Below are 15,219 nucleotides of genomic sequence, written 5' to 3'. Positions count from 1 at the left end.
CTCTTATCCACTCCAGGACTTTACCTCTCATCTATGCATCAATTATTTCTGTCTCCAGTTCTGGCTCCTCCTCTGTCTACATGAGGTTATCTCAATGTGTATGTGCTCTGGGCACCTCAGACTTGTCATGTGTTCAACTGCTTAAATTATCTCTTCTTTAAATCTGCTCTTGCTGTGTATTCACTCTCAGTGGATGGCAGACGGAGGAAATCATTCTTTTTTATTTTAAATTTAGCCATTCTAATGGGTGTGTAGTGACATCTCCTAACTTTAATTTGTATTTCTCTGATGACTATTTTAAAAAAAATTTTTACTGGAGTATAGTTGATTTACAATGTTTTCTCTCATGACTATTAATGTTGAGTTTCTTTTCACATGCTTTTTGGTCATTCATATCATTTGTGATATGTCAGTTCAAATATTTTGCCCATTTTTGGGTTGTTTATGATTGAGTTGTCAGAACTCTTTATATATTCTGGCTACAGGCCTTTTGTCATAAATTTATATTATGAATATTTTCTCCCAGTGAGGCTTGCCTCCTTATTTTCTTAACCATGTCTTTTGAAGAGCCAAAGATTTGTGTCTTGTTTAAGAAATTTTTGCCTACCCTAAGATTGTGAAGACACTCTCCTGTTTTCTTCTACCAGTATTATAGTTCTGGTTGCTATGTTTAGGTCTTTGATATATATCAAGTTAATATTTGGGTCTGTGATAAGGGTCAAAGTAAATTTTTTTTCAATAAACATCCAGTGTTCCAGTACTATTTATTGAAAAGACTATTTTTCCCATTGAATTATCTTGGCAACTTGGTCAAAAATCAATTGACCATATAACTGTGGATCTGTTTCTGAATTCTCTGTTCAGTTTTTTGTTCCACTGATCAATATGTTTACCTTTATGCTAACATTCCACACTGTCTTGATTACTGTAGCTTTATATGGAAATCAAACAGTAAATTCTCCAACCTTGTTCTTCTTTGTAATTGTTTTAGCCATTACAAGTTCTTTACATTTCCATGTAAATTTTAGAATCAGTTCAACAATTTCTACAGAAAAGCTTGCTGGGATTTTGAATGGACTCATTAAATCTCTACATCAGTTGTGGGAGAACTGACGTCTTAACAACTGTGTCTCCCAATCCATGAGCATAGTATATCTCTCTCTATATTCAGGTCTTCTTTAATTTTTATCAGTTTTAAATGTATAGATATTGCATACATTTTATAAAATTTATTTCTAAGGATTTCATGCATTTTGATCTCTTTCAAATGGTATGACTTTAAAGTTTATTTTCCAGTTGTTTGTTACTAGTTCTGATTTTTTGTTAACAAAGAGGAACAAACTCTTTTTTGTTTTTTATTTTTATTGGAGTATAGTTGATTTACAGTGCTGTGTTAGTTTCAGGTATACAGCATAGTGAATCAGTTCTACATATACATATATCCACTCTTTTTTAGATTCTTTTCCCATAGAGGAACGAACTCTTACAGGTTCTAACCTGATGTTATTCTACCTTAGATTATAATCGATAGTGCATTTCTCCACTCCTAGCCTGTAGGTGACTTCACAGAGTCTTCTTTTCATTCCCATGTGTAGGCACAGGGACTTATATTTAATAGGCCTCAATAAAAGTTTTTTGGAATAAGAGTATCACTTTCAAGATCAAGTTCATTTTGGTTTAGTTTTCAAAAGACCATTAAAACGCACTCAGAATTGAAAACTCTGGGGATTCTCATAGCTCAAGCTATATCTGAAAAGTAGAATGAAGTGATTTGACAGTTACTTGACTGATTTGAAAAATGTGGACTTTTTCTACACTTGATTGGCACCCAAAGTATTCATTGTTCATCTTAACAAGGTAAGTGTCAAATCACATCCTAGATTACATTATCTCAAGAGGGAAGTCTAATAAAAGGAGAAAAAGGAGAGGGAATGGCTCTCCTTGAGAGCCATGTGCATCACTCAGCCAAGAGGATTCTGGGAGGTTGGTAGGACATATGGACTGGCATCTCCTCTCTCCTTTTGGCCTTTCCCGAATTCTTCCGGTTGGTGGTAGCCATGTTAGTTCCATGTTCCTTACTAGGACCTCCTGTTGTGAGATGACTCACCGCAAGTGGTTACTATGAGGCCTGGCCAGGGAGGGCAGTTTCGGTCAGTGGTTCCCCTAACTTGAACGAGGATGCTTTCCAGTTCTCAAAACCATCGATCTAGCTGTGAACACTGCATTTGACATGGGCAGAAGTGTCCACGTCACGCGTCACTTTTAAGCCCTCCTTTTCCTTCCTCTTGCCTGCCTGCGTCTGTAGGGGCAGGGCTTCTGGCAAAGATTCTCTCCTTGACCAAACCCTAGCCCGACTCCCCTGAGTCTTCTTCTCCAGTAGACCTCAAACTTGGTTGAACAAACACTAATCCGGTTTCTAGCAGTGCAAGTCCTTCTCCCAAGGATGACTCTAGCTCCCCTTAAAGTGCCTGCCTGAGAAAACTCAAGGCTGCCGGAAGAATTTGCTGTTTGTTCCAGCCAAGACCTGAAGATAGGACCCCTGTCTCCAGCCTCTGTGGGAGGGGAGGAGATGAACTTCCATAAGTGCCAGCTGGCAAACCAGATGCATTTCCCATGGACCAGTCCCTCCATCTCTTTCATACTTTTTGTAAGGTCTCACTTCCCCTGATTCTACTGAGCTTCTGCTCACCCCTCCTTACTTTCTCACTCTCCCTTAAAGGCCCAGTCACCTCTATACAAATCAAAGATGAGGTCAGTCCCTGCTGGACTGTTTTCCCTACTGCAGTAGTATATTACCGATGAAAATGTGTCCTTGCTGCTTTGACTAGGGTCTTATTTGTTTGTCTTTGAAAGCACTCACACCCTGGAAGGTTCAGAGCCAGCCAATATATGAGAAGCCCTTAGATGAACCCCAATGGTATCTTGCATGTAAAGCTTACTTCACAGTACTTGGTACTCAATTCCATTTTTGTGCCAGGGAGCATGTGGGCTGTCAGTAAGCATGTGTTGAGTGAACAGATGAATTGGTAGCAAGCTTGGCATTCAGACTTCCAGGGAGTGAGAGGCTGCTGTCCTAAAGATTAGATTTTCTTCCACACATCAAAAAAAGCAATTATCTTATGCCAGATACTTAAGAACATGCAATTAGCAAGCCCAGATGAGATCACTTCCCATAAACTGAGCTGCCAAAATGAGTGAGAAAATGTAGTTTATGACTGAGGTTCTCTCTCTTCAGGGATGCTTAGAATAAACTCTGTTTTTAGTAGGGTGTGTTTGGTGCAAATAAAACATTTAAAATGTGTAAGCAGCCGTAGAAAGACTGCTATGGTAAGACAGTGATTTGAAATTTTAAGTATTATAGCTTGTTTCCCTATGAAATGAATAGATGATTCAGAAGGTGTGGAAATGTGATAGAACCACTGCCTCATGGAATAGTGGTGGATTTAAGTGCCTTTCACCCCCTCATATCCAGTGCCTCATGTAAGTAACACTTATAGAAAAACAGAGAGAATAAAAGACAAACACATATATACGCACTGCCTGGACGGAATGTCTATGATAAATATCGCCATACATTTCCCCATTTTAAAGGTAATGAACTGTCAAGAGGTAAAGCATTTTTTTCCTACTCCTTTTCCATACTGTTGTGCTCTCTCTGCCTTCAGAGTGACTCACTTCTGAGTATGTGGTTATGTTCTCACCCATATATTTTTAAAACTTTGTTTCATCTCTTCGGGTTCATAAAATATACAGGGTCCTGTTGATGTCCGTAGAATCACAGTTAAGATGTATCCATGTTAATACATGTATTTCTAGCTTAATCATTTTAATTGCTTTATGGAATGATTAAATCACAATTTAGGATTCATTACCTTCTTATGAGCATGTAGGTTAGTTTCAATACAAACAGTGCTGCAGAGATACCCCTGAATGTAGCTCATTGCCCTCATGTTCCAGAGACTCTCAAGAGTCACACCCATGTTAGATTACCAAGGTGTTAGAGCAGGTGCCCCTTTAACTGTATAGTTATTGGCACATTGTTCTCTGAAGCAGTTGTACTAATTTATGCTCCCAACAGCAGTATCAAAAGTTCTTTTTTCTCTACATCTTCTCCAAACTCGTTAGATATTAAAATTGTTACCAAGGGCTTCCCTGGTGGCGCAGTGGTTGAGAGTCCACCTGCCTATGCAGGGGACATGGGTTTGTGCCCCGGTCCGGGATGATCCCACATGCCATGGAGCGGCTGGGCCCATGAGCCATGGCTGCTGAGCCTGCGCGTCCGGAGCCTGTGCTCCGCAACAGGCGAGGCCACAATAGTGAGAGGCCCGCGTACCGCAAAAATAATAAATTGTTACCAGGACCTTTTTTGACCCACTTAGAGTAATGAAAATAAAAACAAAAATAAACAAATGGGACCTAATGAAACTTAAAAGCTTTTGCACAGCAAAGGAAACTGTAAACAAGACTAAAAGACAACCCTCAGAATGGGAGAAAATATTTGCAAATTAAACAATGGACAGAGGATTAATCTCCAAAATATACAAACAGCTCATGGAGGTCAATATCAAAAAACAAGCAGCACAATTAAAAAAAAATGGGGGAGGACCTTCAAGGTGGTGGAGGAGTAAGACGTGGAGATCACCTTCCTCCCCACAAATACAACAGGAATACATCTGCATGTGGAACAACTCCTACAGAACACCAGCCTCATCCACCAGAACACAGGCACCAATCCCCACCACCAAGAAGTCTACACAACCCACTGAACCAACGTTACCCACTACGGGCAGACATCAAAAATAATGGGAAGTATGAATGTGCAGCCTGCGAAAAGGAGACCAAACACAGTAAGTGTAGAAAAATGAGAAGACAGAGAAACACGCAGCAGATGAAGGAGGAAGGCAAAGCCCACCAGACCAAACAAATGAAGAGGAAATAGGCCGTCTACCTGAAAAAGAATTCAGAGTAACGATAGTACAGATGATCCAAAATCTTGGAAATAGAATAGAGAGAATATAAGAAATGTTTAACAAGGACCTATAAGAACTAAAGAGCAAACAAACAATAATGAACAACACAATAAATGAAAGTAAAAATTCTCTAGAGGGAATCAATAGCAGAACACCTGAGACAGAAGAACGGCTAAGTGACCTGGAACATAAAATAGTGGAAATAACTACCACAGAGCAGAATAAAGAAAAAAGAATGAAACGAATTGAGGACAGTCTCAGAAACCACTGGGACAACATTAAACACACCAACATTCGAATTATAGGGGTCCCAGAAGAAGAAGAGATAAAAACGGACTGAGAAAATATTTGAAGAGATTATAGTTGAAAACTTCCTTAATATGGGAAAGGAAATAGTCAATCAAGTTCAGGAAGCACAGAGAGTCCCATATAGGATAAATCCAAGGAGAAACACACCAAGACATATATTAATCAAACTATCAAAAATTAAATACAAAGAAAAAATATTAAAAGCAGCAAGGGAAAAGCAACAAATAACATACAAGGGAATCCCCATGAGGTTAACAGCTGATCTTTCAGCAGAAACTTTGCAAGCCAGAAGGGAGTGGCAGGACATATTTACAGTGATGAAAGGGAAAAACCACAACCAAGATTACTCTACCCAGCAAGGATCACATTCAGATTTGATAGAGAAATTAAAACCTTTACAGACAAGCAAAAGCTAAGAGAATTCAGCATCACCAAACCAACTTTACAACAAATGCTAAAGGAACTTCTCTAGCTGGGAAACACAAGAGAAGGAAAAGACCTACAATAACAAACCCAAAACAATTAAGAAAATGGTAATAGAAACATACATATCGATAATTACCTTAAATGTAAATGGATTAAATGCTCCAACCAAAAGATATAGACTGGCTGAATAGATACAAAAACAAGACCCATATATATGTTGTCTACAAGCAACCCACTTCATACCTAGGGACACGTACAGACTGAAAGTGAGGGGATGGAAAAAGATATTCCATCCAAATGGAAATCAAAAGAAAGCAGGAGTAGCAATTCTCATATCAGACATAAAAGACTTTAAAATAAAGACTATTACAAAAGACAAAGAAGGACACTACATAATGATCAAGGGATCAATCCAAGCAGAAGATATAACAATTGTAAATATTTATGCACCCAACATAGGAGCACCTTAGTACGTAAGGCAAATACTAACAGCCATAAAGGGGGAAATTGACAGTAACACAGTAACAGTAGGGGACTTTAAAACCCCACTTTCACCAATGTGAAAGATTATCCAAAATGAAAATAAATAAGGAAACACAAGCTTTAAATGACACATTAAAAAAGATGGACTTAGTTGATAGTTATAGGACATTCCATCCCAAAACAACAGAATACACTTTCTTCTCAAGTGCTCATGGAACATTATCCAGGATAGATCTTGGGTCACAAATCAAGCCTTGGTAAATTTAAGAAAATTGAAATCATATCAAGTATATTTTCTGACCACAACGCTATGAGACTAGATATCAGTTACAGAAAACAAACTGTAAAAAATACAAACACATGGAGGCTAATCAATATGATACTAAGTAACCAAGAGATCACTGAAGAAATCAAAGAGGAAATAAAAAAAATACCTAGAAACAAATGACAATGGAGACACTACAACCCCAAACCTACGGGATGCAGCAAAAGCAGTTCTAAGAGGGAAGTTTATAACAATACAATCCTACCTCAAGAAACAAGAAAAATCTCACATAAACAACCTAAACTTACACCTAAAGCAATTAGAGAAAGAAGAACAAAAATACCCCAAAGTTAGCAGAAGGAAATAAATCATAAAGATCAGATCAGAAATAAATGAAAAAGAAATGAAGGAAGTGATAGCAAAGATCAATAAAACTAAAAGATTGTTCTTTGAGAAGATAAACGAAATTGATAAACCATTAGCCAGACTCATCAAGTAAAAAAGGGAGAAGACTCAAATCAACAGAATTAGAAATGAAAAAGGAGAAGTAACAACTGACACTGCAGAAATACAAAGGATCATGAGAGATTACTACAAGCAACTATATGCCAATAAAATGGACAACCTGGAAGAAATGGACAAATTCTTAGAAAAGCACAACCTCCCGAGGCTGAACCAGGAAGAAACAGAAAATATGAACAGACCAATCATAATCACTGAAATTGAAACTGTGATTAAAAATCTTCCAACAAACAAAAGCCCAGGGCCAGATGGCTTCACAGGTGAATTCTATCAATCATTTAGAGAAGAGCTAACACCTATCCTTCTCAAACTCTTCCAAAATATAGCAGAGGGAGAAACACTCCCAAACTCATTCTACGAGGTCACCATCACCCTGATACCAAAACCAGACAAGGATGTCACAAAGAAAGAAAACTACAGGCCAATATCACTGATGAACATAGATGCAAAAATCCTCAACAAAATACCAGCGAACAGAATCCAGCAGCACATTAAGTGGATCATACGCCATGATCAAGTGGGGTTTATCCCCAGAATGCAAGGATTCTTCAATATACGCAATTCAATCAATGGGATACATCATATTAATAAATTGAATGATATAAACCATATGATCATCTCAATAAATGCAGAAAAGCTTTCGACAAAATTCAACACTCATTTATGATAAAAACTCTACAGAAAGTAGGCATAGAGGGAACCTACCTCAACATAATAAAGGCCATATATGTCAAACCCACAGCCAACATCATTCTCAATGGTGAAAAACTGAAACCGTTTCCTCTAAGATCAGGAACAAGACAAGGTTGCCCACTCTCACCATTATTATTCAACACGGTTTTGGAAGTTTTAGCCACGGCAGTCAGAGAAGAAAAAGAAAGAAAAGGCATCCAGATCAGAAAAGAAGAAGTAAAACTGTCACTGTTTGCAGATGACATGATACTCTACATAAAGAATCCTAAAGATGCTACCAGAAAACTGCTAGAGTTATTCAATGAATTTGGTAGAGTAGCAGTATACAAAATTAATGCACAGAAATCTCTTGCATTCCTATACACTAATGATGAAAAATCTGAAAGAGAACTTAAGGAAACCATTTTTTGCAAACAAAATAACTCAGTAATTCTCTTAAGCCGTACATAAGGAGCGCTTTTACAGACGGATGAATTGACAGCTACATTTTGTTTGGTAAAACAGAAACCAACAGGCAAACGTTCTATTTTCTGAGATGAACCCAGAAATATCTCTAACCACAACATTCTCATTTTTTTCTTAAACATTCTAAGTCATACTGAAGTGTATTTTCCCTTACAAAGGAATTTAGAATACACACTTATAAATTCTTTCCCTTGTGGAGTCAAATCTAGTTATTTGTTTGGAAAACAAAATGTGAGATGCTATATAATTGCTTATTCTGGACATTTCATATGAATAGAATCATAGAATATTTGTTTTTCTGTGACTAGATTCTTTTGCTTAATGTAATGTGTTCAAGGTTTATCCTTGATACTGCATGTATCAGTATTTTATTACGCTTTATTGCTGAATACTATTCTATCGTACGGATATGCCACATATCTTGGGGGAAAACATTCAGTCTTTCTCTGCTGATTATGATGTTAGCTGTGATTTTTCATAGATGACCTTTTTTGGATTGGGAAAGTTTTCCTCTATTGTGACTCTGTTGAGTGTTTTCGTCATGAAGGGATGTTGGATATTGTTAAATGTTTTTCCTTTGTCTGTGAGATGATCATGTGCTTTCTGTCCTTTCTTCTATTAATATGATGTATTATATTGATTGATTTTTGCATGTTGGCATTGATTTTTGCATCCCTGGCATTAATCCCATTTGGTCATGGTATATAAATTTAAAAACAAAGTGAGATGCATCCAGGTTGGTGAAAGGCAAGAAGAGATGTTGTTATGGTCCTTCTCAGGATGCTGTGGCTTCCTAGCCCCTCCCTTCCTCCGAGCTTCTCTTCTAGAATGATCTCTCTTTCTCCAGTCCTTGTAAATTAATTTTTCTCTCAAATGAACTTAGTTACATTTGCATTCTTTAGGCAGTCTTAATCTTGGTGGGAGAAGATATACATTTACTATTTTCAGGCATGTTGGTCAGGAGACCACCATGCTTCCCCAAAAAGAGATCTTCACATACCTTCCTGTTTCCAATGTTCATATCTCTGTATCTCACGTCGGAGCCAATGGGGAGTTCCACATTCTGCCTTGAATCCTGTATCGGTCTCATCATTCAAGGGCAAGAACGAATTGCTGTATATAAACACCAACATACGCATTGCTACAACAAAAAGATGCATTTTTCCTACACACGTATATTGAGGATGGTTAGAAAAATTGGTTTTGAGTTAAGCTTCCTCCCTTTGATATGTATTTCCAGTTGCTTTAATTTTGTTTGTAGGAAGCTGAACTGACACCATGCAAAAGCAGCGCATTGTTTGGACTGTGTTCTACACTTGGCTGTTCCTGAGGTGGGAATCACCAACATCAGAGGTCTAGGAAGAAGTGACCTGTCAGGTTTAAGAAAACCCAGCAAGACGCTGCCATTACGTTTTCTCCTGCAGGTAGACCTAATTAGTGGATAGAGCGTACGTTTGCATGGGAACTGAAGAAATCTTTATCCCAAATATGAGGAACCAGTGGGACCCATGGCAGCTGTACAGCAGCTGTATGGCAGATCTAATGACCTTCTTTCTGTTTACAGACGGTCAGCTTTATGCACCTTGCCACAGGCAGGCTGGCTTTCCTCTCTTTTTTTCCTCACAAATATCTCACTCTTAAAACAACAGCAACAACAACAAAAACAAATATCTCACTCTTGTATGAACTATGTATTAACACTGATGAATATTGATTTGAGTCCTCTCCCTCTTTTTCTTGATGAGTCTGGCTAATGGTTTATCAATTTTGTTTATCTTCTTAAAGAACCAGCTTTTAGTTTTATTGATCTTTGCTATTGTTTTCTTTGTTTCTGTTTCATTTCTTTCTGCTCTGATCTTTATGATTTCTTTCCTTCTGCTAACTTTGGGTTTTGTTTCTTCTTCTTTCTCTAGTTCCTTTAGGTGTAAGGATAGATTGTTTATTTGAGATGTTTCTTCTTTCTTGAGGTAGACTTGTATAGCTATAAACTTCCCTCTTAGAACTGCTTTTGCTGCATTCCATAGGTTTTGGATCGTTGTGTTTTCATTGTCATTTGTCTCTAGGTATTTTTTGATTTCCTCTTTGATTTCTTCAGTGTTCTCTTGGTTATTTAGTAACGTATTGTTTAGCCTCCATGTGTTTGTGTTTTTAACGTTTTTTTTCCCCTGTAATTCGTTTCTAATCTCATAGCGTTGTGGTCAGAAAAGATGCTTGATATGATTTCAATTTTCTTAAATTTACTGGGCTTGATATGTGACCCAAGATGTGATCTATCCTGGAGAATATTCCATGCGCACTTCAGAAGAAAGTATAATCTGCTGTTTTGGGATGGCATGTCTTATAAATATCAGTTAAATCTATCTGGTCTATGGTGTCATTTAAAGCTTGTGTTTCCTTATTAACTTTCTGTTTGGATGATCTGCCCATTGGTGTAAGTGAGGTGTTAAAGTCCCCTACTATGACTGTGTTACTGTCGATTTCCTCTCTTATAGCTGTTAGCAGTTGCCTTATGTATTGAGGTGCTCCTATGTTGGGTGCATATATATTTATAATTGTTATATCTTCTTCTTGGACTGATCCCTTGATCATTATGTAGTGTCCTTCCTTGTCTCTTGTAACATTCTTTATTTTAAAGTCTATTTTATCTGATATGAGTATTGCTACTCCAGCTTTCTTTTGATTTCCATTTGCCTGGAATATCTTTTTCCATCCCCTCACTTTCAGTCTGTATGTGTCCCTGGGTCTGAAGTGGGTCCCTTGTGGACAGCATATATATGGGTCTTGTTTTTGTATCCATTCAGGGAGCCTGTGTCTTTTGGTTGGAGCATTTAATCTATTCACGTTTAAGGTAATTATCAACATGTATGTTTCTATTACCATTTTCTTAATTGTTTTGGGTTTGTTTTTGTAGGTCCTTTTCTTCTCTTGTGTTTCCCAGTTAGAGAAGTTCCTTTAGCTTTTGTTGTAGAGCTGGTTTTGTGGTGCTGAATTCTCTTAGCTTTTGCTTGTCTGTAAAGCTTTTGATTTCTCCATCGAATCTGAATGAGATCCTTGCCGGGTAGAGTAATCTTGGTTGTAGGTTCTTCCTAAATAAATATATCATGCCACTCCCTTCTGGCTTGTAGAGTTTCTGCTGAGAAATCAGCTGTTAACCTTATGGGAGTTCCCTTGTATGTTATTTGTCATTTTTCCCTTTCTGCTTTCAATAATTTTTCTTTGTCATTAATTTTTGCCAGTTTCATTACTATGTGTCTCGGCATGTTTCTCCTTGGGTTTCTCCTGTATGGGACTCTCTGCTTTTCTTGGACTTGGGTGGCTATTTCCTTTCCCATGTAAGGGAAGTTTTCGACTCTAATCTCTTCAAATATTTTCTTGGGTTCTTTCTCTCTCTCTTCTCCTTCTGGGACCCCTATAATGCGAATGTTGTTGTGTTTAATGTAGTCCCAAAAGTCTCTTAGGCTGTCTTCATTTCTTTTCATTCTTTTTTCTTTGTTCTCTTCCGCAGCAGTGAATTCCACCGGTCTGTCTTCCAGGTCACTTATCCATTCTTCTGCTTCAATTATTCTGCTATTGATTCTTTCTAGTGTACTTTTCATTTCAGTTGTTGTATTGTTCATCTCTCTTTGTTTGTTCTTTGATTCTTCTAGGTCTTTGTTAAACTGGTTTTGCATCTTCTCGATCTTTGCCTCCAATCTTTTTCCGAGGTCCTGGATCATCTTCACTATCATTATTCTGAATTCTTTTTCTGGAAGGTTGCCTGTCTCCACTTCATTTAGTTGTTTTTCTGGGGTTTTATCTTGTTCGCTCATCTGGTACATAGCCCTCTGCCTTTTCATCTTGTCTGTCTTTCTGTGAGTGTGGTTTTTGTTCCACAGGCTGCAGGATTGTAGCTCTTCTTGCTTCTGCTGTCTGCCCTCTGGTGGATGAGGTTATCTAAGAGGCTTGTGCAAGTTTCCTGATGGGAGGGACTGGCGGTGGGTAGAGCTGGATGTTGCTCTTGTGGGCAGAGCTCAGTGAAACTGTAATCCTGATTGCATGGTTTTTACTTAACTTTTATGAGTTTATATTTGTCTCTCTCTCTCTTTATATACATGAGAGTCTTGGTATTTAATGTTCGCATAGCTCGAGCATAATCCCATACAGCATTTATCACAGTGAGATTGGGCCCCCTTGAGAATCCCTGGCTTGTCCATGGTGAGGCAGCCTTTCTCTTCCCAGAGGGGAGGGTGAGAGGGTGAGGGATTGCTGGAGGGAGAAGGGTGGGTGCTCAGCTGTGACTGGAAAAGTACCTGCATTGTTTTTGTCTTGAGACAGCTTTGTGTACAAGCAGCAGACTTCTCAAGCTGGAGCAGAGAAGGAGGGGGTGTGGGCAGACAGACAGTGTTCGTCCTCTGCCTTTCAGAGGTCTCTGGCACGCTGCCATGCAGGTAGACCTTTGACTTAGTGGTACATGCGTGTTCCTCAGATCCTCACGTTTCCAAAAGCCCCACTTCATTTATTTCTAGTCATTGGTTCTCTGCTGTTGGCTGAAAAATATAATATTTAAGGAAAAAACTGTGTAGAAGGCTGACCATGTTTTTTTGCTTTTCTTCTTTAGAAAGCAATATGGTATTCTTGAAACAACTGGTTGCATCCAAACACTTTTCCTTGGGATTACAATTAATTCAGCTTACTATAACTAAACAAATATTCATTGACTATTTATCTGTGAGATATCTATAATGGAATAAGTGTCCTGTGGTAAGCATTAAGAATTTGAACCTGCAAATAAACAAATACATTTAGGAGTATAATTTATGTGCTACTAGAATCATTTTACTACCCATGTTTAGGAAACAATCCAATAAAAATGCACCTTTAAATACTTTCTATCTTTTGGACAAGCACAGGCATTGCTACTTCAGTCTTCAATAATTTTCTGAGGAACTGCAACATGTCTTGGGAAGCGGCAGTCTGGAGAACATCTATTTGGATTTCAGCTTTGTCTTTGAAATAATAGCCTGATCGTGTTTCCAATGAATATGTCTGGAGTTAGTGCCAATTTTCCTTCGTACTGTGTATCTTTCAATAACAAGATAAAGCACTGACTTTGTAAATGAGAAAACATCTCTACAAGGAAACCTACTAAAACATCTAGACAGAGGAATAGATGTGGCATCTCCAAATAAGATTATGTGCAGGTCACTAAAAATCAAATTGGAGATAAAGCTAGAAATATGCCCACCACTACTGAGAATTTTCTTTCATCTAAAGCTGCTTCTCACATTCCTTAATGTGATGGAATTTCCACCCAGTTGGTGCCTTCCTCATCCTCATGTCAGTTACACACCCTAATCCAGGCATGTCTTGTTAGAACTGTTAAATTACACACATTTGCAGTCTCTGTTCAGACCCGATCAACTTCTGTATGGCAGTGCCTTCAAAGGACGCTCCAGTTACACCTGGGATGGTAAGTAGGTAAGAACAGGGAGTGAAAGTCATAGATACTGCTGACAAGATGTTACATCCACTGAATGAAGAGCTCCATTTCACTTTTAGGAAAATTAACCTAGCTCCTTTCCAGGCAGGGTGATTGCACTGAATTCCTAAAGGCTCTGATTATGGTTAGGAGGGAAGTGTGCTTCCCTGCGTGCTCTCTGGTGGAGCAGGAGGAACGTGCTGTAATTTTACATTCATCAGTGGAAGTGACAGGGACTTGAGAAATTACGTGGCAGATGGTGGCCTGTAGCTCTGTGAGCTGCTTTGCTGCGTTTTCTCCCCTGAGCGTGACAACATTCTTAATGTAACCATGTTTTGCCTCTTGCTGCACAAAAGCCCTGGGAAAGAGTTTCTGAAGGCTCAGAATAAGCCCTGTGAGGAAAATCAGGAAAAATTGTCAAAATATGACATGAATAGTTCTGACAACACGTCTTTAAAAAAATCAAAATGTGTTTTGGAAGAAGGGTTTGTTTGGGCTTTTCTCACCACGGGTGTGTCTGGGTGTTTGCTCCCCAGAGGAAAAGCAAGGCCGCTGCCTTCGCCCCTCCATTGTTTCTTGGCAGTCCTCCTCCAGGTCTGCAGATGCCCACGGTTTCCAATCACAACTTGCTTTCTTACTGCCGCTGTGGGGGTTAAAGTGTATGATGGCATTTGGAAGAGAATAAACATCCCTGTAATAGGCCAAGGTGGCAAACTCTGGGATCTGTCACGAGCAAACTTGGATGATGATCAGTGGAGGAAATGAAGCCTTTATTCCCGGCTGGTGAGCACGACGCCATCTGGCAATCTGTTCTTCCATCTCATTGTTCGGGTGAGTCGAAGTCCACCCCACCCCTGCAGGGGATAACACAGCTGAAAGACGCCTTACTTGGAAACAGAAGAAATTCTAAAGTTACAAACTCATCTAGCTGGAAACCATCACACTATCCCGTAGTTTAAGGGATTTTATGTTTGAGTTCTCGCTCAGTTCACATAAAGTCCTACTTCCTCTTTCTCTTCCTTGATCCCAGCACTGGGCCCTGGACGGGAGTTCTGGAAAAGCCTGTAGAGACTCTGGGAGCCTCCGTTCTGGTGGCAGCAGCTGGGGGACACCTGTGGTGTCATGGCTGTCGGTTTGATCTTGCAGCTCTGGCTCATGGGCACCACGTTGTCCTGTGGTGCTTTTCCTGGGCCTGTCTTAATGACTGTGAATAATAGCTTGAAAGGCCCAACACCTGATATTCCATCCACAGAGCTGGCTGTTTCTCTTCTAAATATCCCAAAGAGCCAGTTATCCTAAAAACCTCCAAGTAAGGGTCCCAGCTGGAATTATAGAAGTCCGTATTTCAGGAAATGCCGCTTGCATTCCTAATTTGTCCAGTTGAGGTCGGGGGTTTACGGTGAAAACATTTCCTCTTGCCTTTCTGTATTGTCCCATTTCTGGGTACTTAGTTTACAATGCCTCGTACCCTTGGCAATGGAGGGGAAGGGTCCTGTGTGGGCCTTCAGCTTGCCGAGAGGGGGTGAGCGATATCCCTCCAACATCCTTACCTGACTTGTCTGATGAAAGACACACGGCATGACACCTGTTGCTTGTCTTGCGATTTTACAGTGCCACTGGAACGTAGA

The sequence above is a fragment of the Stenella coeruleoalba genome (assembly GCF_951394435.1).
Source record: "Stenella coeruleoalba genome assembly, chromosome: 17".
Lineage (NCBI taxonomy): Eukaryota > Metazoa > Chordata > Mammalia > Artiodactyla > Delphinidae > Stenella > Stenella coeruleoalba.
The sequence above is the reverse complement of the archived record's forward strand: the minus strand, read 5'-3'. Positions refer to the sequence as shown.